The sequence below is a fragment of the Anopheles ziemanni genome, chromosome 3, assembly GCF_943734765.1.
Source record: "Anopheles ziemanni chromosome 3, idAnoZiCoDA_A2_x.2, whole genome shotgun sequence".
Classification (NCBI taxonomy): domain Eukaryota; kingdom Metazoa; phylum Arthropoda; class Insecta; order Diptera; family Culicidae; genus Anopheles; species Anopheles ziemanni.
In genome coordinates this window covers 52,109,552-52,121,108 of record NC_080706.1, presented here as the reverse complement: position 1 = coordinate 52,121,108, position 11,557 = coordinate 52,109,552, and the positions used below count along the sequence as shown (strand labels likewise).

At 42.7% G+C, this 11,557-nt stretch overlaps 1 protein-coding gene across 1 annotated transcript in view; it reads left to right on the top strand.

Moving 5' to 3' along the window:
• Positions 1-9,741, top strand: part of LOC131286883 (septin-1) — a 208,615-nt gene extending 198,874 nt beyond the window's left edge. Inside the window, exon 6 of the mRNA XM_058315890.1 lies at positions 9,729-9,741. The gene's annotated coding sequence lies outside the window, so the exon portion shown is untranslated. The remainder of the gene's footprint in view (positions 1-9,728) is intronic.
• Positions 9,742-11,557: the final 1,816 nt, after the last annotated feature.

Genomic DNA, 11,557 nt, shown 5'->3' with positions numbered 1-11,557 from the left:
TTCAGGTGCAGATGAGCTTGCCTGTGATTCGTAGAAGTTGCACCAATGGCCGCCCCTGATGGAGTTGCAGTTCAAAGCACGATCGTTAGCCACCAGACGGATTGATTGGAAATCTGCATAGATGAAAAACAGGGAAAAAACACAGGTCAAAACCAACATCAAAAAGAACCACTGCTAGCGTTGAAATCAATTTCGAGCGAATTTCCCCTTTTTCGGTTTGAAATTTCCCTTCCCCCATGGTGCTGCTTTGTGTGCGAACTTTATCCATTCAGCAGGAGCCTGTATCCGTTTGGTGCAGTTGCTTCGAGCGAAGCTTCCTTCACGTTTGAAGTTCATTACCGGTAGCATACCCGTGATGAGTAGCATTTTTCCTAACGATTAATCGATAGCTCTGCGTGCACGCGCTCCTGCGTCGAGGCTGTTTGAAGCTTCGCAATCACGCTCTCAGTTATAATGCACCCATTCAAACAGTTTACACGGAAGTCCCTTCGCAGTTCTATCCTGCTGCTGACACTCGCTGTTGCGTGAAGTAGGTATACTTGGGAAAGCGTTGCGCTAACCGATCGCAATAAGAAGTAGATAATTGACAAACCTCTGCAACGAGCCTTGGAACGTGCGTTTAAAATTGTGCGATAGGAGAAGACTTCCCCCGGAAAGATCGCCACGTAAAAGCAACCCCGGGTTGTCGGTTCTTGCGCTGGTCGACTTTGACTACAAAGAATCAATACGTTGATTAAACGTTGGTTTTGGCCCAATATCCCCGGGGGAGGATCGGTGTCGAAGGGCTCCCTGCACTAAGCCTCCGATTCACAGTTGGGATCAAATGGTATCGGTGTCCGGCGGAGATTTGTTGTGCGGCTCAACTGTATCTGCATTAGGTCAACCACATCGACCAACGCGCTACATTGTGCTTGTGTGAGAGGGAGAAGGAGGGGAGAGTAAAAAAAACTTCAGTGGCGTATGTGCCCTGCCTTCAATTATCCCCTTTTCCCTGAGCAGGAAAGGTGCTCGAGCTGCAAATGACGGCGATGATGATGATGATCCTGAAGCGGACGCTGATGCACGATACGGACGCGCCTCGTGCACCGTCTTGAGGCTTAGAAATGGTTACTTGGAGGTAGCTTGGACGCTTCGAATCAATAATAACCGCCAGCTAGCTCCGGTGGTAGTTAGAGCCGTACCTGAAACATGACGAGCCGTGCGTTATTGATCGGAAATTATCCTTTCCGGGGCCGGACAGGGAGCTTCTGCTTCTGCTCGGCAAAACGTCGTGCAGGCGATGTTTGAGTAATCGAATAGTGAAGATACGCATCGAGCAGATGCATAAAGGATAGCCGAGATGAGGAAAAGCCCTTCCGGACGACCACTGGGTGGATGGGTCGTGGGCACATACCGAGCGAGCAAATATAATCCACATCCGTCTTAGGACACTTCCCGGTGGGCCGGCAGGAGGCCGGGCGACGCAAGGACCGGAAAAGCAAATTGGCACGAAGTAGCAGTAGCAATAGCCTCGACTGAGACCAGCCTTGCCTACTCATCATTAGACCTTCCGGCCGCTTAGTGACTGCGTCCGGAAATCTCGGTATAGGGATTTGAACCGAACGAATCACGCTCTGACGTAGGGCATGATTATGTATGTGAAAATATGACCCGTCGGGCATTTGCTGCTAGTTCTCCTCAAACGGATAGATTTGCCTAGTGCGGACATGTATGTGTTGATTGTGTTCTGGCTCTTGGGGCAAGTTTGCATCAATTATACTTTCCTCAATTGGCATGGCTATGAATGGAAAGTATTAGCTTTTGCCCACCTGAAATGATATTCGCTGGCCAATCTTGCCATCAGAATAACTAACAAGAATGATCAAAAGTTCTGCATAAAGACATAGCTTTATGAAGATCAAACTATTTCAATTTTTATGAAAAGTTCTTTGCAAATGTCCATTTGAATTATTACTTTTTCTACACGCTTTTCTATCCACCCTCCGAAATAGATCCAAAAACATTTTTACAAACATTCAAGCAAAAGATTAATCATGATTTCTAAAAACTAGTCTCAATGAGCGGAAAAAAAATCAATGAATTACCAATAGCAGAAGTAACGTAATATTGATTACTTTTAACGATTTTTAAAACTAGGCTGACTAAAAGTAAATCTTAATCTAAATAATAAATATAGGCGAAAGATTTGTTTACACTTCTATCAAGAACGATTAGCGCTAGTTTGGTCAAAGCAGATAAACGCGTTCAAATGTGAAGGCTATATCATACATACACTGCGTCCGAAAATGATAGCCTCACCTAGTTTTTTCTGTGCAGTTCTATACAACGACTACTTCGCATAAATATTGTTGAAGAAAACGAGAGAACAATCCCTTTTGTACCAAGAAACTAAAATCGGTGGTGTCCCAAAATGATAGCCTCACCTAGGATTTTAATTAAATTATCAACAAAAATAGCATAAATGGATTCAAAAGTCACGATTAAGTAATCCGTGGGTCCTCCATTACGATTTACTGCTTGGAAAATTCTTGATGTCATGCTCTCCGATAATTTTTCTAAAGAATTTACTGATAATGAAGCCAAACATTTCGGATAGCAAGTTTAAGCTCTAATATGGTCCCGTAATATCTCCCATCTTCATAAATCTCTTGAACTAGCCTTCCACAAACATTTTCTATTGAATTAAGGTTAGGGAAACGGCTGGCTAATACATCGTTTTGATATCCGATCGTGCAAGGTGCGTGCACGGCAGCATTGTCTTGCTGAAAAATTAGTTGTTGAGTGATTTTCCAGATAAGGCTTCAAATGATTGTCCAGGATGTCGATAAACATATCGCTATTCATATGTCTTGGTATAATCTTCAATTCACTTTTACTAAGACCACTGAACGCAGCCCAAATCATGACTGAATCACCTTCAAAATTGCGACGAGAGAAAAATCGTGCTTACGTCTCAGATTTCGCCAGTAATGGATGTAACCATGCGGTCCATCAATATTGAACTTTTTTTCATCATTATAATCCACCTAACATAAATTAATAATTTAAAATCTGAACGACACTGCAAACGGACAACTTACGTTTCTTCACACATTCATCCATTTCATATATTCTGTAGCAAACTACAATCTAGCAACTTTTTGATGAAGTTTGAGGGCAGAAACTTTCTTCATGGACTCTTATACAATATTAAAACAAGAATTCAAAGCTCGCAACACAGCATTTTAGTGCACATTCAACCAGAAATCATTTTTTGTCCTACGGCAACCTTTGTTTGAATTGAAAGCAACTTAAAAAATCCTCCGATTATCACGCGAGGAAAGATTTTGAAGACGACCAGGAGACTTCTGAAGCCTATATTAACTGGAATCTTTTACTTAATCGTTAATGACGTTTGTGGATCTATTTATTAGTACACCAATCTCACGATTCAACTTGCCATTAAAGCGATAAGCATCAATTTGACTTTTTTCTCGTTCCTAGAGTTGTTTTCCGCTTCCAATGTTCAAATTAAATTACAAATTAAATGGAGAGAATTTAGAAATTACTTTTGGCAACTGTAACAACTTTGTTAATTTGTATGATTTTTGCAGTGAAGCTATCATTATGGGACACTCAATTTTTTAAATTTTAGACCAAAATCACCCCGTTTGACATGGGCATAGAAATCGTTGAATTTCTTTGTATTTACTTAATTTTTAACTCGTACCAAATTAGGATGTGAACGAAAAACCACGTTTTACTTGGTTTAGCACTTACACCATGACCCAGTAGCAGTGTATTCGCGATTTGTCTCACGCGCAAATATCGCAAAAAAGATATGGCCGTTCAAAGGGTCCCTCAGGTTAAAGGATGCTGGTAAACAATCTCTCCAGTATCGAATTCTAGAACCGACCAATATATTAGTTTTATCGTAAATTAACTTGCTAGTGCCATGATGTGTGTAATGGTTGTGAATTGATTCGTTGTTCATTTCACATGGAGAAAAAACACCGCGGTGGTTCATATTGAAATTTTGAGAAGCAAAAAGTTGTATTTCAACAAGATGGAGCTGCGTTCCGTAACTCGAAAAGCACCCAACACTGGTTGCAGGAACATCTTGTGCTCTTATCGAAAGATATGTAGTCACCATGCTGGATTCCGGGTTACTCAATATGGCGCTTTTTAAAGGGTATGGTTTACTCTAAACGCCAGCCAAGTATGACAAGCCTTCGGAAAACATTGACCATGACCTTGTTACATTTTTAGGACCTGCAGTGCATTTCGCAAGCGTATGGAGACTGTAATGGCCACACATTTGTTATTGCTAAAGGGCGCAAACATTGTCACGAATACGGTATTTTCTTTAAATTACGCTTCAATACCATTTTCTATGTTTATTTAAATTGTTACTAAATACCAATCAACTATAGAATATTTACCATCCCTTCAATGTAATGCATGTTGTACTTAGTGCAAAAAGTAGCAACTGATGCATTCGAATTCTGTAGGAAAACTTTCCTTTCATTCCGTGATCGATTGTGTATTTTGATAGGAAAGCAAACTACTCAATAGTTAGGTTAAAACCCGTTCAACGAAAACAAAGAATAAAAGTTTAACCTACTGCACTCGAAAGCGCCACTCGAGCAGGATCGAACAGAATGTGTGCTAGAATGTTTCACCGCCTCCATTGCGGCAATGAACGCGTCACGGTGGCATAATCAAAATGGGAGTAGCTATAAGCTTTAGTGTCTTTAGCAATTTCCACCGACAAAGCCGCCACCCACGGTTACCCACAAGCGAAGTGCACATGCCCTGTGCCATATGCATCCTACGCCAAGCCCCCATTCCAGGCGTCGTAAAACGGAACTACTCTCTCGGTGGCGGCTTTGGTCGACCTCCATCGAAGGGCGGAGTGGCTGTGTGCTTTTTGTTCCGGCCGTAAAATTGAGAAAAAGTTCGACATGCAATTCCTATCACGCACCGCCGACAAAGTTCTACCAACGAGCCGACATCCCGGGGGCCCTACGGGGGTTAAATGTTCCGAGAAGGGGGCAGCTCGGTCGTAGGGTTATGGTTGTAGATTTTCCCGTCTTTTATTTTCCCATGCTTCTTCGCAGCAGCATCCTCTGCCGTACCATCCTCCAGGCGTGGAAAGTTTGCCCCTTCCATGTGGATGGCTTGTGGAGTGTTCGGTGCGGGAGCAAAGTGTCGGAATGAGTGCGCCCTGTTCACCGCCTCGAGGCCGCTCGCTCCACCGAGCTTCATGTTGTGACGATGATCGCTGCAATCGAATGAAGTGCCCGTAAGCCGTACTGAATGGTGGAATAAAAACGGTATGGAGATGGAAAAATGGAACGACCGAGCGAACCGTGAGAGGACAATCGATGCGAAAGAGTGACGCGAAAACTATCGAAACGCTCGGTTCGGGCGTTTGGGCAACACGAGGGCCAACTTTTGGCTCTAAACCTTTTCCGCGCGCGATGCATAAACGCGGAGGGGCCATGGTGTGAGAGAGGGAAGCAAAAAATCTCAGCACCGACTCCCAGGGCCGGGAAGCTGTTCCAGAAGGATGTGCATATTTATGTGTCATATGGTAAAATTGATATTTTTATCACCCATCTCTATCAAAATTCCATTTGTAACATTTCCATTCCGTACCCGTTTTGGGGGGTTCCCTGCTGGCCCGGGTCTTTCTTTTTTCTGTTCTTCTTCATCTCTTTGCATTACCAGCGTCCAGCATCCACGATCGGCCGTTGGGAAAGTGCATTTCGCAAGCTGTGAGACGAACTTTCCCAACGGCCAGGCAAGGGATGCAACGTTTTCCACCCGGGAAAGGGCGGGTGAACGCCATTACTTCGCTTCCTCCGAAGGCGAACAAAGTGTCTGGCGGCGCTTTTCGGTATGCAAAGTGTATTTTGGGCGTTTGCAAATGCATTCCGTTTCGATTCGGTGGGTACATGGCGCTGCATGGAATAGGGCAGTCATAGCTCGGCCACCAGACGCCACCAGCAGGGGCAGCTTTTTCTGGGGCTAAGGAGGGGGTTTTCGGAAGACAAAATGGTACCATTACGGCAGCTTTATGAACTATCGAGTGTCATCAAATTTTGGGGCACAGCTTCGACGCGGATCGTTAGGTGGGAACTCAAAACCCGTGAGTTAATGTTCATAAATCCTATGGAATACCTTCATTGTTCATGCCAGTCGATAGAAAGATCTCGAGAAGGTGCGATGGTTTCGAAAAAGCAATTTTCTTATCCATCGCCTCCTACATTGTTAACAGTTACCCAAAAAATTCTTGTACTGATGATGATGGTTGCGCTGCGGTTTGATTCTCATAACGTTGTTGCTCAGTGTCGGTGCGTTTGAGTTATGAATCCTTTTCCTCAAATATTTGATAACATACATTTACAAAACAAGAACAATTCATTTTTTCCGGTTCTCCCCCTCAGCGCTCATGTTGTATTTTTCTTCTCATTTTCCGAGCACTGCTTCTTATCTCGAAATGGACCGAAATCCGATGGCACCAAGACACCGAAACCCATCGTCCCATGATGAATGGGCCGGAGCAAAAAAATATGTCCTACCACCTTCGCGACCCGGGCGGCGCCCGGAAGTGGCCGGTACGGGCTGGGCGGTAGAGCTCGTTTATTTAACTGCTCCTGTCGGTGTATTTATTGCTTGCCGTGCCCGGCGTGCCTCAGTGGCCGTCGGCGGTGTGCAAACGGTGGAAGATTTGTCAGAGGGAACACCCGGCCGCCGGCCATATGCTTCGCATGCCCGGGCTTGCATAGCGGTGGAATACAAAAATCGTGTGCTCCGTAAATCTTTACGTGTTGCTCGACCCGGAATGCGGCTCGGGTCAGAATGTAAGTGTGCATGATGTTTGGCATGGTTGTTTGGCTGAGCGTCCGCTAGTTCTACGGTTCTGCTTCTTCTCGCATTGTCGATTAAGTTTCCCTGTTTTTGGTCTCCATCTCGAAGAACGGATTGGAAAATATTATTTCACTCGGTCCTTCTCGAATCCTTCCGCTGGCAATGGATGTTAGATTGTTTGGAATAGTAAATCTTCCCGCACAACTCTTCATAAATAAACTGCCAGCGCCGGTGCCGTCCGTACGAGAAACATTCATTTATGCTCTGTGATGCGCATCGGTACTACTGATTTATGCAATGTTTTGATCTTTGCGGTACGTTAAATTTGCGATTGCAATGCGAAGGAACGTCATGAGAAATGATATACTTGCAAACAGAACAGTGTGTATTGATAGGAGAAGGTTTTTCAGAATGTCTTTCAAGTTTTGAAAGGGATTTTTTTAACAGTTTTTTACAAATAGTTATCCAAGCATTGGTTGGGGGATTTGTTGCATATGCCCTTCGAGTCAATCAGTCGTTCCAAGACGAACACACACAAAAGTTGAATTGTTTAAACACGATCTATCTAACTGTACTACACTGAGGATGGAAAACGTAATGTTGTGGCATGTTTACTTTAAACAGTATTGCAATTCAAAGAAGATTTTCATTGACTTACCAAAATAGGTAATACACACACAAAAGGAAATTGAACTCTTTTGCTCTCATGGTTCAACGGATTTAAACACTTTGCGAATTGCATAAAAACATTGATTAATGTTCCTAAAACAATTTGTTGGTAATTTAAATTTCAATTACAACGTACCAATATTATTGCATATCGCATAACAAATAGAATTTATCTGGGAATATACAATTGCATAGTAATTTGTTTAATCATGTATAAATTAATTTTTGATTTGCTATTCCTTTACCTGGAAAAATGAATTCTCGTAGAATTTGTAGAGGAAAAATGACGTAGGGTTCAACAAATTCCGTAATTAACTGTTCTACGAAATAAAGTTTTAAAAGCACGTTATGATGAAAAACCAATTGAACCTTAAATACTTTTCAAATTGAATAAAATTTCCGGAAAATTTCATCCCACCCACGACGATAGAAACGATAATAATCGGATAACCGCGATCATGATTAATGAATTCGCCTGGCCGGAGGCAACCGGATGAGCGCAGTAGTAAAAGCCACAATTGCCGTGATTGGACAGTGAAAGTTTAAGTACGCAAGCCACCAAACCGCACAGCCCGAGGTCCGGGGGATCAATCTGTCAGGAGTACTTTTTAACCGGGATATAAAATCGATAAAGAGCCAAATCACGACTTGAGTGATTTTTTTTTTTTTTTTGCAACCGTAGTTCAGCAAATGGTTCGGCCGACTTAAATCTTGGGCCGGGACCCGTTTAGGGAAACGTCAAAGTGGTCCGCATAAAATGGACGACGTGATCTGGCCCGTTTTCAAAACCGCCCCATCAGATAGGAGAGATGGCGAACGCACATCTTGTTCCGTTCCGGATCCTACGACTCGGGAAGAGGGAGGGGCTGCTCTCTCTCCCTACCGGACCACTCCGGAAGACCCTGGCGAGCCACATCAATCAAAAACCTTTCAAAACTATATTCAACATTTTTGATAAATTATCGGATGTGATCCATTTGGTATTCCATTTTGTCTGCGACCGGTTGCGCACCATGGTACGACATGGGGCACGAAGGGTCTGCGGGTGGAGACAGTTGGAAGGGAAAAAAGTAATAAATTTTGACTGATTTGAAAGCTCGTGGGATGTGCAGTGCTGCACTCGACGAAGCGAAATGAATTTCCATCTTCTCACGAATGGCTTTGATTTTGCATCCGACTTGTCGAAAGGGAAAAAATCGATCCATCATCATGAAGCCTCGAAGTGATGAGAAATAATTGCTCTGCAGGCAAGGCATGAGCATTTTTGTGATATTCCTCTACCAAATTGTGACAAAGTGAAGGGTTGCAAAAAAGATTGACGCAAATATGCACCCTATTTGGACATGTTTTCGGGGAACTTTGTTGCAAGAAACCTCCTGCCCCCGCTAGCATCAGCATCTTTTTCTCGCCACGTCTTCGTACAAACTGTCAGTTATAAAACTGTTCCAACACTGGAAAACATGCAATTTCCATATCTCGGCGGCAGCAAACGTGCCCAAACGTCGTTGTCTCGACATCTTAAACTATCGTAACAATGTTAATTTTATGTTCCCATCTTGTTACCGTGCGCCGAGCCCCCGTGCGACCTGGGTGAGCATCGGGGAAATTTGTTCACCCTCCACCCACACCGGGGCTCGAAACTTTGGTTCTCTTCTCTTCTTGCTCTGGCACCGTAGCGCACGCTTCTCGTATCGGGCGCTCTATCTCACCCGACAAACTCCGTCAAAAGTCCCAGCGCATATGGCTTTATCATCACCGTAATCGTCAAGAAATATTCGGTGCTTCGGTATTAAGGAGAAGTTTACTAGAAGTTGCCTTTCGTTTGCCTTGCCGCAGCGGACATAAAAGTTTGCTCGATCAACCCACGGATCGGCTAGAAAGGCTTTGCCCTTTTCGCATGTCACAGACACGTGTTAGTTTGTTCAGGTTCGGGGTTTTTTTTCTTTAAAGCAAAACTTCTTATACAAAAAAAAACTCTAAAATTGTACTGATAATCTTACTGCAAATGCTGTGAGCTTCGCGTTTAATCCTCACCTTCCCAGAGGGTTTTCCCTAGTAGCACGTTTGTGGGCGACAGAATAAAAATGTGTCCGTTTTGTTTCGGTTTTTTGTGTGCCTCGCTGCCAAAAACAACCGAAAGTACTCTCGAAAAGGATTGGCTTGACTGGGAGAAAGAAGCAGAGGTGAGGTGGGTTTGAGACAAGGCAAAAATGCATCAACTGCAGGCAACCGCCGAGCACTAAATTGTCAGCGGTGAACTTTTCCGTGCTCGAAAAGTGGAGAATACGCCCTGATAGTGGAGTGTCATTTTCATTAAAACATTTCCAACCCACGAAATCGGATACTGGCTCTGGGACGCGGGGTGGATTTAGGTACTTTGGGTTTAAAAAAATAAAACGGTACCTCCTCACCTTCTTTCACCACTCTAGTGCCCTTCGTGTCCTAAAACCCTGAGGCTAAGGTTTTCCCTTTTCGTGTGTGTGTGTGTATGTTCGTTCAGCAATCCCCTTCGCACCCTCTCAGTATGTGTGTGTGTGTCGTGGTTTTGTGAAAATTTCTGTCGCGCTGTAATCGTAGCAAATGAAGCAAAAACTTCACCGTGCCTGTTGGAGTTAAAACGGTAAACATCACACTGAGTATCTCGTAGTGCGGTTTTTCGTGGAATAAAAAACAAAAAAAAAACAAACAAAAAGAAACTATTACACTTGAGCTGTTCGTGCGAAGGGCCGAGTTCGAGGTGGTTGCAACAGAAACATGTCATTTCACTGGATTTCCTTTTCCTTTTTTTCCCTCTCGTGCTGGTGTCTCGGCTTGTAAAGGGTTTTCCCCGCGGGTTTGTCGGTTAGCGTAGAAGTAGAAGTAGCGTTTCAGTTGATAATTAGTTTTATACTTGTACCAACGACGACGACAGAACGGTGAAACGTTTTGTAAAGTTTCGAGAAATGTTAGTCTTGGTATACACTCTACGTTCCATTCTTTTACCATTTTTTGTTCTTTCTTTATTCTGAACACACCACACCGAGGTCCCGTATAAAAAAAAGGCGCAGCCACATACAGTCACACGTCGTGGAAGGAAAAATCCTAATGCCGTGGAAAAAGAAATCAAATCGGACGTGAGCGATTAAGCAGCGTCCTGTAATGATGGCGACAGCTAATAGTATGGTCATTAATACTTTCTGATGAGACTCTGGCTCTGTGAAATGGACAAAAATAAACGACAAAAAGAAAACACCAGAAAAGAGAAAGCAAACAGGACGACAGCATTGTGAGTGATCACGGGTTTCGTTTCGTTGACTTTGCAATTAGCTTTTAACCAAAGAGTTAGTGTTGCTGAAAGCTCCTGCGCTTTCTAATGGGGAAAAGGATTCCGTTTAAAAACGTCCAGGGTATGATGAGATAAAATGGTATAAAATATCATTGGATCCGCCACGCACATGGTTTGAGGCAGCTTAGCTTATAAGTTTCCAATCGAATAATTAGACAAAAAGAAGTAGTTACTTTGTAACTACTTTATGTTTATGTTTAACTAGATTGAAGCTTCAAACTTTGTTTCCCTAAATAAATGCTACAACTTTTTCCGATATGTTTCATTACTTCCAATTTTCTTAACTAAGTTCCATGTCTTATAACGAAAGATGCTTGATCTATATGAAAAAAAATTGTTGAAGAAATCTTAAATATGACTAAACTGCAAAGCCGCTTTCTCTTCTTTTACAATTTCCAATTGAAATTCGATTCAGATTAGTTTATTTTCAAAAAAATCATCGACAATATAATGATAAAGGTTATTCACATTTTCTTCTCCACTATTTGCATTTTGTAAAAGCTACTTTAGAAACTCAACACATTCAGCTAACCAATCAAAACAAGTAAAAAACGATCGCTTTTTTCTGTTTATCTCTGTATTCTCTGTTTATATATTAGTTTCTGTGTTCTGTTTTCATGCTTTTCTTCATTAAATGCTGCTCTTAAAGAGATACATATTCTACCGAAGCTATGAATTTAAAAATTCTCTATGGTTTATAGCAAAGTA